The following is an 18792-nucleotide window of genomic DNA, read 5'->3' as shown; positions in this document are numbered from 1 at the left end:
CTCAGAGGGTTTTACTGGAGAGAGATGCATCAAAGAAGAAATACTCTTATCCAGTATGTATCATTTTAGTAGAAATAGGGCCTGGATGTAGCAAGACCTAAGTTGATCCTTAGTATGACCAAAACACTAAATAAAATAAAGTAAATGATAGATCCTTGCATTATTTTCTTCCCTAAGGTAATTCATTGCCTACTTAAAAGTTATTTCTGGCTCCAAGGAAAAACAGATTTATAAGGACACTAATAGGAAAACTTAAACCACTTGGAAATTTTAAACTTCCAGTGCAAGTAGGCAATGATTATTTTTAATGATGCAAATTCATATTTTATGAATGGATAAACACAGTGCCTTAGTAGCAGGCAGGAAATGAAGTATATGCTAATGTTTGAATTTTACACATATTTGATATGACACAAAAAAGTACTTTTTTAAAGATAAGTCTCTACAGACCAATGTAATTGCGGGGGAGAGTTGAGACAGTATTTCTCTGTATACAGCCTTGGCTATCCTGGAACTTACTCTGTAGACCAGGCTGGCCTTGAACTCACAGAGATCTGCCTGACTCTGCCTCCTGAGTGCTGTGATTAAAGTTGTACACCACCAACACCCAGCCAGATCTTTGTAATTTAACTAAAAGAAATAATACATAAACATATTTTGCTCTAGAAGATCTAATCAATCTTACTGAAAATGAAGAAATGACTTATTTTTAATAAATAATCAAAATTCAGCATATGAATCTGACAGAAAGAATATTTCAACTTACGTGGGAAAAGAAGTATTTTCTGGTGAAAATGTAAGGAAGGCTCAGAAAATTCCCACTGAGACCAAGAAGAAAATTCAACAAGATTATGAAAAAATCATTATGAGACACTTGCATTGTTTTAAGAAAAAAAAAATGTTTTCTTGCTTTCTGGAACCAGTCTGAGCCTGTTCTTCTATCTACATGGAATTACAGTTCTACTGAATGCAGAGCAGAGGAAAGCAATGCAGAGACCTGGGAGTTATGAATAAGAAATCTTCAGACTGGCCGTGAATGCCAATGAACGTTAAACTCACACGCCTTGCTGAGAATAGACTCAGTGCTAGTGTAACACTTGATTCTTATGGACACTTGCAAATACATTATCTCATTTGGTTTCCAAAATAACCCTTGGGAAAGTCAGAATGCATTCGGCAGTATTTTACTGATAGAGAGAGGGTAGGGCTGGCTCAAAGTCACTTAGGACCAAGCTGAAATAAGTAAAATCTGTCTCCCTGAGACTTAACCCCACTTTACTGGTGAACAAAGTCTCTATCCACAGAAAACCTCCTTCAGTCTGCAATTGTCCTGAAGGCTCCACACAATTTATAAAGACTCTGAAAAGAAAAACCCACCCTTGTAAAGGGGGTCCCTGAAAGGAAGGAGGATCTCACCCACAGGCCACCAGGAGTCCACCTTGTCCTCCCTCTGACAGTGGACATCGTGGATGAGGAAGTATATGTCCTTGAAATCGCTAAGCTGAATCGCTAATCTTTGATTTTCTGAAATCACCAAGCTGCAGTTTATTGTAGCTAATAAGATTTAAAGTAAGATGTGGAGTACACTGGAGTTAGCTAGCTAAGAAAGAAGGAAGCTACACCGTACAGACGAGGGTCAGAGGCAAGAAATTGTGTTGCCTATTTCATTGCTGTGTGTCAGACTTACCTGCTAAGATACTAATTAGTGTTTTGGTTGCATCTCTATAGATGGATCAAAAACATTAATGTTTTGCATTTAATGTACCCCTCCTTGCTCTATCAAAGTTTCAGAGTGAGTGAAGACCTGGGACTTGCTGAGCAGAATTAAAGTATTGTTTAATAAAAGAAAACAGATCAAGAAAGGAGATGGGTATTAACAAGTAGGAATTCAGGAGCAAGATGTGACAGGTTTAACAATGCTCCAAGACCTGGAAGGGTTGGTGGTTAGTGGTTCTGGAAGTAGTATGCCTGCTCTCCATGGCATCCAGGAAGGTATCAGAACCTGCAAGGAGAAAGCCTGGACCCAATTATCAAAGTCTGCAGCCTCCACTGGGATCTGAGGCTACAACTGTGTCACCAGGACAGAAAGGGGCCAGACTTTACCTCTACTTACATTTTTCAGCTGAGACCCTTGCTAAATGAAAATTACAGAAATCCATTGTTTTGGACTAAAGCTACTGCACTAGAACCTACGGATTAGAGGGGAAGCCAAAGCAGAGTCATTTGTGCTGAAATTTCACGCCACCAAAACACCAGCAAGTTATTATGTGACCTTCTGGGAAACAAAGAGATGGATACATTTCTGGATAGACCAACGTTGGCATGCCAGTAAGGTTCTCTCTTGCACTAATCCTTACCAAAAGGAAAATAAAATAAAATAAAATAAAATAAAATAAACCTCGACCCCAAATAAGCAGCAGTTGAGATGAAAACAACAGCAAGAAGTCACCAGAAGTAATCTGTTATTCACCCATCAGCTGTGTTTCTGTTTCCTTGTTTCCTTATGAGGAAAGCACTTTTGAAATGACCCGTCTTGCTGCTCTTCATTTCTGCTTTTGTCAGCCTTCTTCTGGCTATAAAACCAGCCTGTTCTGCTCAGCTCATCAGAGCATTTATTGTAGTTTATAGAATGAAGTGTTGCCCAGTTCGAGAATTGCAAGTAAAACCAGTTAAGATCTTTAAACTAAACTGTCATAACTTCTCATTTTTATATTCTTCAACAATGACGAAGAGAATGGCCAATGAAATATAAAGTTCAAAAGCACATATGCATGACATGGAAGAAACAGTGAACAGTCACTTAACCTGTGCCTTAGAGCTCTGGCTTGTAAATACCATCAGTAAAGAACAATACACTTTAGAAAAGGACAAGGAAAGGTGCCATGTAGTAACTTCCTCCAAATTGAAACAGTCTGTCCTAGATGGGCGCTCTTAATACCCAGAGAGTTTGGGGGCCAGAGGGATGGCTCAGCAGTTAAAAGCACTTACTGCTCTTCCAGAGGATATAAGTTCAGTTTCAGTCTCCATGTTAGGTGTCCCACAACTCCTTGTAACTCCAGTTCCAGGGGATCTGTCACCCTCTTCAGGCCCTCACAGGCCCTTGTACACATATGGCAGATACAGATATGTATAAAACACATGGATGAAAAATAAATATAAAAGATCCAGAAAGTTCTAAAGGGAGGTTCATTAGGACAACAACTCAGAAGTCTCAGGGAGGTCCTGAAACTGACCAAATTTAAAAGGTCCCTCCATGTCTAAGGTCAAACAAGCAGTAAGTACTGCTAAGAAGACACTCTCTTACCTGCTGCCTGCAAGTGATGCAGACAGCTCCAGGGTTCCAGCCTTTGTGAGTTATGAACCATACTGGGGTGGGCTTTTAGTGACATAGTTGCCTTTCAGTCATCCATGTAAGTAACCCCTTAACCATATGCCTATAACTAACCTCAAGAAAACTCAACTGGTTCATCAAGTTGGACTTGGGTCTGTTGTCATTTCCTTATCTGAGGTAATTAGACATTTGGTCATATTTCCCCAGGAATAGTGTTGAACAACAAAAGGGGAAGTAGCTTTTAGATTCCTATGGGGACAGATTATGGGAAGGTGGATGTAGTAGAGGAAATGAATGGCATAAGGTCAGAATAAGGTTTGTCTGTAGGTTCCTCCAGTGCCTCCTACTTTATCCCTTAATTCTAGACAGACAGAAGGAGAGTGGAAAGAACTTCTGCATTTGCTTCTTTTTTTTTAAAGATTTTATTTTATTTTAAATTGTAAATGCAGGTGTCCTTTGGATCCTCCTGGAACTGGAGGTATAGGCAGGTGTGGGCCTCTCCATGTGGGTGCTAGATAGTTACATGATCTTCAGGACAAAAAAAAATAGATATAGGCACTTTTGTCTTGAGTATGCTTACTGTTAAGAAAATGGAGGAGGTTGTGTTTTCTACTAGAAAAAAAGAAAACACTAAACATTGGTAAAGTCAGCAAAAGATAATTCCTAAATCCAAATCAAATGTCCAAATTCCTATATCTTTGCTGCCATTGCAAAGAAAAAACTGTTGCTTCCAAGTTAAAACTAGACCCAGAACAAGCTTTTAATCAGATAATAAAATGAATGAAATAATCATATGGACCTATTCTGCTCAATGTTTTGGGGGAGTTGAGTTGGTTGCTTTTCATGTATAGTATATCTTTTTGGGAGTAGGATGTATCCTTCTTGAATTCTCATTGAACAGTTAGTGTCTACTACCAACTGGCTTCTGGTGTTATTGTCAGGGGCAGTACCAACCTGTATCCAGCCATCATTTCCAGGGCACCTTAGAGGGCTTCTCATTGATTGTAAGAAGCCCAAAGCACTCTGAAATTGAAAACTTTTGGTACCATTGTTCAATTGAAACTACTATCCAATTTATTTTTACAGCAAAATCTATTGCAAAAGCATTCAGTAAATTAATCTGGCTAGACTTCCAGGAGAGACCTGGTGTTCGCGTATTTTCTCCCCTAAGGCACCAAGGCTGGCTGTTCATCTGCCATTCATATTATTCAAGTGTTCATTGCCAACAATGAGACTAACCTTCGGCAAATTCCAAAATAGCTATAGTTCATCCTGAGAGTCCTACCTTCTGTTCATGCACACTTTCCCCACGTCTTTGAAAAAGTCTGTGTTGTCTTCAGCCCCAGAAATACTCACATACTCCTTGAACCTCAGTGGACTCCAGAAGTGATGCATCATAATATAGTTGGACACCATACACCTACCATCAGGCTTGAAATGATCTTGGCACTGCTCAATCCACTCAGAAATGCCCAGGCCTCATTGAGCTGACTTAGCAGCAGCGTTAGTGATAGCCTTTTCCTCTTTGTTAATTTACATTATTCCATCACCCAATGGCCTCCTAGGCAATTTCCTGGGCTTTCTTCCATCCTGCTAACAACCAGCCTCCTCTCAGTCTGCTTCATCTGTGTTTCCTGTTCTTTGTTTTGTATTGAGACAGGGCTCCTCTGTGGAGCTTTGGAGCCTGTCCTGGAACTCACTCTCTAGACCAGGCTGGCCTCAGACTCACAGAGATAAACCTGCCTCTGCCTCCCAAGTGCTGGGATTAAAGGTATGTGCCATCACGGCCCAGCTTGTTTCCTGTTCTTTAAGCTGTTAGTATTGTTGGTTTCCAATGCCCAGGCCTTGATCGTCTTCTCATTATTATTACATTCTTTCCTCTAATATATTCATCCACTCTCATTATATGGGAATATCATCTAGGCTGGGCCCATGCCTTTAATCCCAGCACTCAGGAGGCAGAGGCAGGTGGATCTCTGTGTGTTCAAGGCCAGCCTGGTCTACAGAGTGAGTTCCAGAACAGGCTCCAAAGCTACACATTGAAACCCTGTCTCAAAAAAAAAAAAAAAAAAAAAAAAAAAAAAAAAAAAAAAAAATCATATATTTACCAGTGACTCCCAAGTTTGTATCTCTCAGGTGAGTATTATTATTGTTTTTTTTTTTCTTTTGGGGGACCCTCCACCCAGATCCCAAATAAATCACCCATGGAAGCTTAGTCTTAATTATGAGTGCTCAGCCTTAACTTGGCTTGCTTCTTGCCCGCATTCCTTAGTTACCTTGTCTAACTTTTGCCTCTGGGCTTTTCCCGTTCTTTTACTTCTGTAAATCTTACTCTAACTCTGTGGCTTGCTGTGTAGTCAGGTGGCTGGACCCTGGAGATCTCCCCTTTTTCTGGCTGCTGCTTCCTTTTACTCCTTCATCTCCTTTCTTCCCTCCCCTCCAGATTTCTCCCTCTGCATAGTCTCTCTGTCTGCCAGCCCCATCTATCCTTTCTCCTGCCTCGCTGTTGGCCAGTTCTTTATTAGACCACCAGGTGTTTTAGACAGGCACAGTAACACAGCATCACAGAGTTAAACAAATGCGACATAAACAAAAGTAACATCCCTTGAAATAATGTTTTACTACAGGCGGGGTTCCTCCTGAATTCTAAATTGATGTATCAACTGTCCCCTTGAAATCATCGGAATGTTTACTAGATCTCTCCAGCTTAAGCTGACTGAAATTGAACTCCTTGTTTTCCAAAAAAAAAATAAATAAATAAATCTGTTCTTCCTGAAATCTTGTCCATCTCACCAGAAAGATACTTAATGACTCCAGCTAATCCAGGGAAAACTTTTTTTTTTTTCAGACATCCTGGACAACTTCCATCATCTAACTTCAAAATATATCCAAAATTCAGCCCTTCTGGGCTGTATCACATTACCTTGTGTGGTAAAAGATAACTTGGCACTTTAAATTTTTAAATAACCCATCCGATCAAAGACATATGTCATGAACTACACAGCTACAGACTGCTGACACAGTTCAGAATTCCATTAAAACAGCAAGAAGGGGAGACTTTTGTAAAGTAAAGGAGGAAGTAAGGTAAAGAAAATGTTGATTGGCTACTCGACCCCAGTCAGGTATGAAATGGTAATTTCCAATTGGACAACTGTACTAGTAGAAAGTCTTTAATTAGAACTTAATGGACAATTCCTAAATAAAAGACCACTGCAATGAGTTGTTGCAGTCTGCTTACTTAAGGATCCCGGGCTTTGCAGCTTCCTGTTGGTCTCCCAATGACCTTTCCTAACCAGTGCTACCACCTTGATTAAATGACTTTATTTCCTGTCTGACTTATTACCATACCTCTGTAACTATACTTTCCTTACGTCTGCCCTTAGCTACTATCTTGGCTCAGGTTTCTCCAATCGCAGGTGCTTAGCAAGGATGTGAGCATAATATACTGAAGCACTTACCCAGAAGCATTGTAGAGAGTGATGTAGAGGGCTGGAAAAGGGAAAAAATGACTTACAGATTTAATATTCATAAGTCGGTTTCTGTTGTGGATAACTGGGGCCTAGTCTTGGTGAGGATCCTTTGAGGGGCACAGAGGTATAGCCCTGAATTGTACCACACAAAGAACAAGGAATTTAAGGCAGTGAACCTAAATGATTAGCCATTTCCAAAATTCAAAGGACACTATAGAACTGTTTTTTGTTTTGTTTGTTTTTTACAGTCAAAGGTACATGGTATAAAAATTTGTTCCTTACATAGACGAGATGTATTGGAATGTTTAGGATCTTTGAATCATGCAAATGTCATTGATGCACCCTAAATTTTTCTAGGGTTATCTGCTTTCCAGTTCCCTATGACTGACAAAACCACCTGAATATTTGTTACCAAAAAACCGGAGGTACAAAGAACCTCAAGTCTTTGCATCTCTGGTTTTTTTTGGTAACAAATATTTATTTTATATACTTCATATGGTGGTGCAAGATCTCTTTTGAATTAATATGGCTTCTTTTTTGTTTGTTTGATGTTTTTGGTTGTTGTTGAGACAGGGTTTCTCTGTGTAACAGAGCCCTGACTGTCCTGGAACTCACTTTGTAGACCAGACTGGCCTTGAACTCACAGAGATCTGCCTTCCTCTGCCTCCCAAGCACTGGGATCATAGGCACATGTCACCATGCATGACTCACATGGCTTCTTAATCTAGACACCATCACTATTTTCTCCTGTAGTGGCTGGCATTAGCTATTCGATTTCTAGTTTTTAATCAAGAATTAATTGCTATTGGTGGCTTATTTACCTATCTCCAAGAAATACTCTTTCAGAGTGGAAAAAAATCAATCTACAGATTAGAGTTCATGGAAAGATTGTTGAAGTTTTTAAAATCATAATTTAATTTCTTAGTTTAGCATACAAAATAATTGGCTTTATTATGACATTTTTGTATGTCTGTGTCATGCTTTGTGCTCATTTACTTCCCTTCTCCACTTTTTCAACTAACCAGCACTACATTTTCCTGTTGGCCAAGTTTCCTTGGTTACTACCTGCCCTGTGTCTGCTATACAAATTACGTCAACCTCATCCCTAATTGTAGCGGTGACACCTGGGTTCTGTCGTTCTAAAATCCTGTCATTTTAGTGATTGCTACAGCTGTCGCTTCTGGTGTCAATCTTGGCCAAAAGGTGGCGTTTTCACCATTGTTTTTCACTCATACCAGTACCTCCTTACTGGTATATTGTTGGTAGCGTTAGTGGCAGATATATTCCCAGGTTTTCCAAGAAACAGAATCAGCTGGCAGATTTCTGAGCTCATGTAATGAGCTCATCTCTTCGAGCCTCAGGACCCTTTCCTCAGGACTATGCCAAGACAGTGCTGGTTTCTACACTACAGGCCATCTTTATCGTTGAACTTTAAGGATTCATTCTAGTAGCATATGAAGATTGCTTCCAGACAATTTTTTTTTCTTTTCTTTTTTTTTTGGCTTCCAGACACTATTTTTTTTTTTTTTTTTTTTTTTTTTTTTTTTGGTTTTTCGAGACAGGGTTTCTCTGTGTAGCTTTGCGCCTTTCCTGGAGCTCACTTGGTAGCCCAGGCTGGCCTCGAACTCACAGAGATCCGCCTGTCTCTGCCTCCCGAGTGCTGGGATTAAAGGCGTGCGCCACCACCGCCCGGCTCACTTTTTTTTTTTTTTAGTTTCCAGGCACTCCTGTGTTATGTTCTAAGTCAAGAAGAGGGTTGACTATCAATAAATTCTTCCTAGCAAGCTCACACCCACCCACACATTCACAAACTACATTGGTGGAGACAACATGATTCACTCAGCATAGAGATTCAAGTGCCAGTCTCTCCCCAAAGGTCTTCACAGACACAATCAAAATAATTTGTTTGAATCCTTTAGCATAGTGAACTTGTCACATGGAATTAATCATCAAATAAGCTAGCTCAAATATCTGGCAGATAATTCATTACTCTGGGTTACACACACACACACACACACACACACACACACACACACACAGACACACACACACACACACACACACACACACACACACACACACCCTTCTACAAAGATATTAATGAGAAGTCTAAGATTTATAAGTCATTTCATAATGAGACTGGTAGAATTCACTCCACAAGTCACTTAGACAATGACTTAATAATTTCTCTTCTCTTTAACATCTGATAAGTCAGACAACTAAACATGTTGTCCTCTCTTCCTGAAAATTTCTCTTTCCCAGATCCTGTGCCTATTCCCTTTCTTCTGTTATACAAGTTAGTGTTTTTCCTGCCAATAAATTTTTGGAGATGACAGAGTGCTTCATGGTACTCCATTATGACTAGAATATCCCTGCAACAAATCTGCCTATTTTCCTATAAAAGAATTCCCCTGAACTGGCTGCTGGGAAAAAAAGTTTTTTCTAGGTACTATATATTCCCCTGAGAAAATATTTGTCATCTTAACAAATCATTTATCAACTTGATTCCTTTAGGCTGAATGAATGGAAAGAAAACACAAGATTTATAAGTGGCTCTCAAGTTTCATTCATCTCAGAACTCAGCCAATCACTCCAGGATGAGCAAGTATCTGGATACAGGAAATATTTCTGCTTCTTCCCCTTGGCATCTTGCTCACCATAGCCCACCTCCCAGTCTGGAATTTTTTTTTTCTCTGTAGTTCTTGCAGAGTGGATCATCTGAATTTTTATTAGCTCATTACAAGCCCCTGGGGACGTGAAGTTGCTTGTTAGAATAGGTTCACAGTCTCAGCTGGGTCCTCAGTTACCCCAAAGCCAGAACCTTTATCCTCCATGTTTATTTCCCTCTCCTACCTCCTGCTGTCTTTAAAGCTGTACTTTGACATGTCAATCTCTAGCTCGTGCTCCTTGCCACTAGCAAGGGAAACGTAAAGTGAGAAGACTGTTGGACCTAGCAAGTCAAGTGTCCTTGGGCCTCCTTCTTCTCTCACTGTCTGGTCTCAGTTTCTGGAGGAGAGAATAGCTCTTGCCTCAGATGCACACTCAGCGAGCCCTATCCTTCAGTAGTGAATCTGCTTCTCATTCTCATAGAGAACACTCTGCTGTGTTTCCTTCAGAAGAGCAAGCATTATAGACTGAATGAATTCATAAATTGAAATCGCTGTCCCCAGTGAGGTAGTATTGAGAGCTGTGGCCTTGGGAAGTGCTTAGTCATGAGTGGGATTAGTGTCTTTGCAAGAAAGACCTTCAGAGCTTGGGTTCAATCACTACTTTCCAATAGCAAGGTGCTAGTGAGAAGATAGTTGTTTGCAAACTAGAAATTATGCCTACCATAACTGGAGCTTGATTTTGGTCTTGCAGCTTCCATAACTATGAAAAGTACGTGTTTGTTGTTGAAGCCTCCTGTTCTATGATGAGCTGTTAAGGTACCATGAGCTAAGACATCACGTGTGAAAGTTTGAATGTAATTAGCCCCCATAATCTCATAGGGAGTGGCATGCTGTGGGATGGTCTGTATGTCAAATCTGTTGCTCTGATTGGTCAATAAATAAAACACTGATTGGCCAGTGGCCAGGCAGGAAGTAGGTGGGACAAGGAGAGAGGAGAATACTGGGAAGCAGAAGGCTGAGGCAGAGACACTGCCTGCTGCCGCCATGACCAGCAGCATGTGAAGACACAGGTAAGCCACCAGCCACGTGGCAAGGTATAGATTTATGGAAATGGATTAATTTAAGCTATAAGAACAGTTAGCAAGAAGCCTGCCACAGCCATACAGTTTGTATGCAATATAAGTCTCTGTGTTTACTTGGTTGGGTCTGAGCGGCTGTGGGACTGGAGGGTGACAAAGATTTGTCCTGACTGTGGGCAAGGCAGGAAAACTCTAGCTACAGTGGCACTATTAGGAAGTGTGGCTTTGTTGGAGTGGGCATGGACTTGTTGGAGGAAGTGTGTCACTGTGAGAGCAGGCTTTGAGATTTCCTATGCTCAGGATACTACCCAATGTCTCAGTCAACTTCCTGTTGCCTGCAAGATGTAAGATTCCCAGCTACTACTCCAGGACCACATCTGCCTGCTCACCACCATGCTCCCTGCAGTGATGATAGTGGATTGAACCTCTGAAAATGTAATCAAGCCTCCTCAATTAGATGTTTTCCTTATAAGTGTTGCCATGGTCATGGTATCTCTTCACAGCTATAAAAATCCCAACTAAGACATCATGGGACTAATTCTCCAGTGGGTTACCTAACCTGTTACCTACAGGTTGGCCCTGGACCACTGCACATTAGTGAGTGTATCCTTTTGAGGTTTATTTTTCTTCTCTTTGAGGAATATTATTGCAGTCAGATGGATAGAAGCTGGGGGACTAAATCGTGATAAGTAACTCTAGCTGCCAAGTTGAAACTGGAATTTTCCTGTTCAAAGTGCATTCTAGGCTGTGTAATCTGAGCCTAGCCAAATGTCCTTTCTTCCAAATTACCTTTATTCATGCTGTAATTTTGTAAACTTCTTCCTCATATGGCTTCTGTCTCATAGGAAATCTGACTGCTTCTTCAAACACAAAAACTGACTGTAAATTCCTCATCTAATGCATAGCAACTAGGATTCTTTTTCTGACTTTGTTGGAAACCATGTTAGCACAGTCTCTATTCCTAGCACACAGGTGAAGACCTTGCTTCCTTATAACTGAGCATTCAGAACTGCATTAGTAGTTCTTGGAAATCCTGGTATTCTTTGGTATTTGTACTCCCAGATATTTGTTTGAAGTGGCGGAGGACATTTGAGGCATAAGACTTTGAGTAATTCTGAATGGATACACCTTCAGAATGAAAAAAACAACAGAATCTTGCTGAGTAGCCCATGCTAGCCTTGAACTCATGATTCTCCTGCCTTAGCTTCTTCTGAGACTATAGGCATGTGCTACCATACCTAGTCTGATATATCTTTGAAGATTTGTTTTTCTTATTTCATGAATAAGTGTGTCACCTACATGTATGTAAGTGTGTGTACCACATGAGTGCCTACAGAGACCCAAAGAAGGTGTCAGATCTCCTGGAACTATAGTGACAGGTGGTCACTATAAGCTACAGCATGGATCCCAGTCACTGAAGCAGGTCTTCTGCATGAGCAGCAAGTGTTCTTAAACTCTAAGCCATCTCTCCAGTCCCCTATGCTAACATTTTAATTTTAATCAAGCTAGCTTCCCTTCCAGACCTTAGTACTAGTATCTTAAAAATGCTTACACTTAATAGTAACATGTAACTTAATAAATTCTTTCTGCAAGTTCTTATTTCAAACAATGAAGGGCTAATATATCCTCAGTCAGTCTCCCTATCGTTAAATTATCTTAGATGGGCTTTACCCCAATCTAAAGTCCTTCTTTAGAGAAAAACAGAATACTGGATTAACCATCAGTTTCTGCTCCATTAGGTTGTTTCTTAGGCTTCCTCAACTTGGATCAATGTTCTTGATACTGCATTCGTCTGATTCTTACTTGGGTTTTGCAAGAATATTTTTGATCCTTCTTCATCCGTCTAAAGACTATAATGCTAATTTCATTACACTATCCAAACTCCTTGGGAGAATTTGAAGAATTCACAGTGGCAGTGAAGTCTTCATTGCAGAGCTTAGACTTCAGCTGATGGAGATAAACTCTTGATTCATTTCCATAAACATATCAGGAGTCATGACAGAGAGGGGAACATAATTCTGTCACAGAAGTAGAAAGCCGCCTTCGGTTCTAGCCTCAGCTTTAACACTAATTAAATGGATAACTAAAAACACACCAAGATTATTTGGGGCCTCCTTTTACTTGTATATCAGAAAAGAAACAATAATAACTAGATTTGTTGTAAGACAAAATTTAATAAGGTAAAAGTGCTTGGAAGCATATCAAACTGAACCAACACAGGGCAATTTTATTATTAAATAGCCTAAGTTGCTTTGGTCTCCCAATTTCAGTTGAAATTAAACAATTGAAAATGAAGCATCACTCTCACTGAGGGACTATGGCAGAATGAATAGTAGTAGAGAGATCAATTTAATTTGAGCTCCATATTTTTATTATGTAAAATCACTTTACAAAGAGAGGACTCCTTACTCATAACTTTAGTTTAATAAAGGAAGACTGTTGAAAACAAAAGAAGACTATTGAAACAATTTCCAAAAACTGAGCCATGAACTTTATTGGATTTTGACATTGCTTAAATGTGCTTCAAGAAAGCTGTATTTGTTTCTTGCTAGAAAAAAAATGATTAAAAACAACTATAAACCAAAGCTGAATAAACAAACCATGAAAATTTTTACCATATAGGCAAAAATTGAAGAAGTTCCCCTCTCTGTTTCCAATTTATCCTTTGATAATTCCATATGTTTATATCATCCATCACCTCCCCTCCCTCTTCCCTCCTGGAAAGCCCTCTCTTAAAAGACAGGGACGCTGCTAAAAGATAGTACGAATTATGCCTGTGATCTGCTGCAAATCACAGGACCAGGAAGTCATTCTTTCTGCACTTAATAATTCATTATAACTGAAGAGTTTTAAATTCATCTTTGCAGTATTTTTTTTTATTTATTTCTAATCGAGCATCCGATCATTTCCGCTTGTGAATTTGCACAGCTAGAGTGAGGGTGCTCCAGCAGCTCCTCTGCTGGCTTCGGACGATTTGAATTCCATTCACAATCACCAGGGTGAACAATCACAATTCACAAAGAAATCGCCGAGCAATCTCGTTTTCAGACAGCCTTTCTATCTTAATGCCTTGGATCACCTGGATCAGAACTCCTCCTTGGAGCAGACTGGGTGTGTTGTGGTACACCAGGGTCTTTCTATCAGGCAGGTTATGGAAATGGTTTGTTTATCCAAGTGAAATTTAAAGTTGTTTCAAAATCTGGTGTCTATAGCACGAGCCTCTGGAGTGAAGTCAATGAGAAAACAGGAGGATATTTGTGGCTATTTTTCCTCTTAAAAAATAAGGAAGAAATGTAAGCTATCTTAGTAAGAAAACAGCGTTTGATACTGGTATCTTCATATAACAATCAATCTAATAGTTTACTTAGAACATTTCCAAACTAGAAACACATATGTTTAAAGGGGGCTGCTCATGTTTTTATGAATAAAGCCATGCTATTCACATATTCAATTTTGTTAGGGGATTGTTTTGATTTGAGGAACTGCATGATCTGTGTTGTCTGTAGAAAGAACGTGCTGTTGTTTGCAAGTAAAGAATGGATGAGAAGAGGGCAAACCGAAAATGTAGATCGGAGTGATGGGGAGCTGGTAAGAGCTTCGACACTGAAAAGGAAGAGATAATCCATCCATGTCCTCTATTGGTTGGAAGAATTTATCTTCCAAGCTCCTGGGAATGCCACTGACAGGCAGGTCTCAGTTCTCAGTTGCCAGCCCTCTGGAGAATTGCTTCAGCAGTACAGATTAATCTTTCCCAAGGTCATTCTACATACTGATGACAGCCTCCATCTAATATATTATTGATGCATGGGAATAAGGGCTCCTATCCCTTGAAACAGGAAGAATTCTAAGATTGCCTTGAAGACCCCTGAAAAGTACACCTACCTCCTCTCAGTATTCAACTAAACTAAACACTAATATAAGTATTATTGTGAAGGAATTTTGCAGATTTAATTAAGGTTTTAATTTTTTGTTTTGTTTTGTTTTTGCTTTGTTATTGTTGTTTTGGATTTTTCAGGACAGGGTTAGGGTTGCTCTGTGTAGACCTAGTCATCCTGGAACTTTCTCTGTAGACTAGACTGGCCTCAAACTCAGAGATCCATCTGCCTCTGCATCCCAAGTGCTTGGATTAAAGGCGTGCACCACCACAGCCCAGTTTAAACCCTAAATCTATTCTTTTTTTTTTTTTTTTTAAGATTTGTTTATTTATTATGTATACAGTGTTCTGTTTGCATGTATGCCTGCAGGCCAGAAGAGGGCACCAGATCTCATTATAGATGGTTGTGAAGCCACCATGTGGTTGCTGGGAATTGAGCTCAGGACCTTTGGAAGAATAACCAGTGTGCTCTTAACTGAGCCATCTCTCCAGCCCGGTACATCTATTCCTAAGATGGGGAATTTTTCTGGATGAATTTGACCTATGGCAGTAAATTTAATTGAATTTTTTTTTATTTTTTAAAACTTACTGTATAATCCAAACTGGCTGTGGACTCACAACAACCCTGCCTCAGTCCACCAAGTGCTGGTATTACATACATGGGATGCCATCCCTGGCTTCCAGATGAATCTGTAAAAACGAAGTTCTCTAGGGGCTCAGGCCTGGACTCTCAGTGACTTGGGGAGGTTGATGTAGTCACGTTGAAATTCCAAGGTCTCTTTGAGTACATCATAGAACAAACTCAAGGCTAGCCTGGGCAATCTATCAAGATCTTTTGTAATGGTTAATCTTGATTTTTCAATTTGACAGGATTTAGAACCACCTAAATGATACACCTACGGATGGGTCTGTGGTAGTGTTTCTGGAGGTTTCAATCAAGTGGGAAGATTCACTCTGAATGGCAACGGCATCATTCCATAGGCCGGGTCCTAGACTGGGTAAGAAGGAGAAAACAGGTGGAGTGCCATCATTTATTGTTCCCTGTTTCCAAACTGAGGATGCGCTGTTACCTGGCACCTCATATTCCTGACACCATGCCGTCCTCAGTGTCATGGAGTATATTCCCAAACGCCATGGGCCAATAAGATAAATCGTAGCCGGGCGGTGGTGGCGCACGCCTTTAATCCCAGCACTCGGGAGGCAGAGGCAGGCGGATCTCCGTGAGTTCGAGGCCAGCCTGGGCTACCAAGTGAGTTCTAGGAAAGGCGCAAAGCTACACAGAGAAACCCTGTCTCGAAAAACCAAAAAAAAAAAAAAAAAAAAAAAAGATAAATCGTATCTTCCTGTGATGGCTAACATTGACTGTCAGTATGAATTTGACACAATTTAGAATCAATTAGAAGAGTGGGCTTGCCTGTGAGAGATTAGATTAGGTTAGTTGAGATTGGGAGACCCACCCTGAATGTGGGCATCGCCTTTTCTATGGGATGAGATCGCAGACCACCTAAACAAAAGAAAGCTGGCTGAGCATGAACCTACCTCTCCCTGCTTCCTTTGTGAATGCGATTTGACCAACTGCCTCCGGCCCGTACTGCCGTCACATTCCCGCCACATCCACGTGTGCCCTTATGTTGACCTCTGAGTCTAAATAAACCCTTTCGTAAGTTGCGTTCGTCAGCTACTTACTACAGCAATGACAAAAGGGATAATACAGAAAACTGGTCCTGAGAGGTGGGCGGTCGCGGTGATAAATCTGATCCCGTGGCTTTTAGACCTTGGAAACTGGTTTGTGTTAGCAGCGTGGAAGGGTTTGGAACTGTGGGCTAGAAAGCCCTTGGATGCTATGAACAGAGCTTAGTAGGCCATTCCTATAGGCGTTTGGGAGCTAATAGTAAAAGGAAGAGGAACCGTGGAAGCCAGAGGTTTAGGAAGGGGACAAGGACTCTACTAAGAATCAGCTTTTCTGGAAAAGGAATCTGGCTTTTTCTGCCCGTGCCTGGAAGCTCCGGTGAGACTGAGTTCAGAAATAATGAATTCATTTGTCCAACTGAGGAAAATTTAAGACAGGATAGCATTCAGGCTCATTGCTTTTATGGGGGGTGGGGTGGAGGGTGGGGGGGAGTGGAGAGATGGGGAAGGGAGGGGAGGGATTTATAAAAACTGTACAGTTGGGTGAGGAAAAGAGCATGAGCCAGTTAAAAGCTGCAAACAAAGCAGGTGTGGAGAAAGCAGCTGTGATCGATAAGAAGGCCAGCACCACTAAAGAAAAGCCCCGTGCTCTGTACTGGGGCTAGGAGAAAGCTGTTCCAAAAGAAGACCTCAGCCATCAAAGCCCAGCTTGTAAAGGTGTAAATTCCTTATAAAGGAGACTGTCCAAATTAAAGACACAGGACTATCTTGTTCCAAAATGACCACTCAGGAAATTGTTTCTCCAGGGTCATCGTTAAAGTCATAACAGAGATTGCTGCAGCTGTGGTCCAGGGGAGTCATGTTTGGGCTGGCAGCAGAACTTGGCTAAATCATTGCCTTGGTACCGGCTTGGCAAACATGAATGATATAGGTGAGTGGGTCATGGAAGCTTGCACCAAGTTCCCAGAAAGCTGTTGAGGCCAGAAATGTGTGGCAAGGTTGCATTTACTGCAAGGGGACCCTGAGAAATTACTGCATGAAGTTGTAAAGGCGAAGCCTAAGTTGCAGCATAGACCCCCAAGATGTTGATGATGTGGGGACCACGGGATGTCTGCTAAGGAGAGCTACAGGTATAGAGAGGAGCTAGCTCACGGCAAATATCACATGTTTGGGCATCAGAAGTTATGGGCATCAGAGCTGGATGGGTAGGGCTGTCCAAGACCATTAGAGCCCTGATGCTTCTATTACAAATGCAAAATACCCAGCATGGAGCTACAGGCTTGGATGTTTGCCCTTCTTTGGTACGATACATCCTTGCTATGCTCCCATTCTTCACTTTTTGAATGGCAAAATTACTGTGTACCATTGGATATTAGAAGTATGTAAGCTACACTTTTGATTTTATAGGGGTTGACAGTTAGGAGATTGCCTGGGTCTCAGAAGAGACTCGGTGCTTCTACTTTTGAACAATGAACTGTTAAGACTTTAGAGACGTTCCGAGGTGGACTAAATGCATCTTGTTGTAGGCAATGAATTTGAGACTTTAGGAATCAGCAACAGAACATAACGATGACTTAAAATGACATGTTTGGGTATCGGGCTGACAAAGCGAGATGTTTGATGGTAAGTCTTTATTGCCAATTTAGCGGGACTTAAAAATCACGTAGGAGACAAACCTCTGGGGGTACCCATGAAGGCGTTTCTAGAGAAGTATCACTGAGATAAGAAGATGCATTCTGTCATCTGTGGTCCCAGACGTCTGTGGTCCCAGATGGAATGAAATGGGAAAAGTGAGCAGAACACTAGCGTTCATGTCTCTCTGGTTCCTGACGGCAGAAGAAATGTGATGAGCAGCTTCATGCTCCTGCTGCCATGGCTAGAGTTGCTCACTAGCACACCTGCCCAACCAGGATGGACTGTACCCTCAAGTGTGAGCCAAAATAAGTCCTTCCTTTCTCAGGTTGCTTCTGGGACACATACTTAGTCAAAGGAGTGAGAAAAGTAAATAATATGCCCTGTCATCGAAGAAACCGCTAAGAATATAAATCAGTGGGAGAGTATTAGTTTATCGTGAGGAAGGACCAAAGTTCCATCTCAGGGAGGCACAAAAAAAAAAAAAAAAATATGTTCCTTCAATTGATGGGAAAGTAGCAAGTTTGAGATTTGAAGCAAGAGAGAAATGAAACACAGGACTGCTGGCTTGAAAAGTAGAGGGGTCCACATCTCAAGTGATGCCAAAGATTTCTAAGCTGCTAAGAGAGGCTGATGTTTAGGAAGCAGGAAGAAAATAGGCACCTCAGTTCTCCAACTTCAATAAGCAAATTTTGCCCAGTAGGAGTAATGATCTTGGAAGCAAATTTTCCCTGGAGGGTCAGACGAGAAGCTAGCCTGATAGACACATGGTTTTTAGATTTAGTGAATCCTGAGGAAAGAGCTCAGCCACTAATTTGGTATTCTTTCCCAGCAAATAGAAAACTAATAGAATCCACAAAATGCTGAGAGATTAACCAAAATACAAGGCAGGAGTTGGGGACTACACATGGGAATGGATTCATAGAGTACTGGATCAAAGGGAACAATTACAAGGTTATTTATTGATTTGATAGATTTCTCCAATACATAGAACTTAGTGCTTGCAAAAGACCCCAGGGTATGATTTTTTTTTTCCCCTAGAAGCATGGCAAAAGTGATGGCTTATAATCACTGTGGTATTAAATACCTGAACTGCTGTGGTCAACAGTGGAAGTTTAAAAGATGTAGAAAACTGGATAGGATCTAACACTGATCCCCTCTTCAGCCC

Source organism: Peromyscus leucopus, chromosome 13, assembly GCF_004664715.2.
Source record: "Peromyscus leucopus breed LL Stock chromosome 13, UCI_PerLeu_2.1, whole genome shotgun sequence".
Taxonomy (NCBI): domain Eukaryota; kingdom Metazoa; phylum Chordata; class Mammalia; order Rodentia; family Cricetidae; genus Peromyscus; species Peromyscus leucopus.
The sequence above is the reverse complement of the archived record's forward strand: the minus strand, read 5'-3'. Positions refer to the sequence as shown.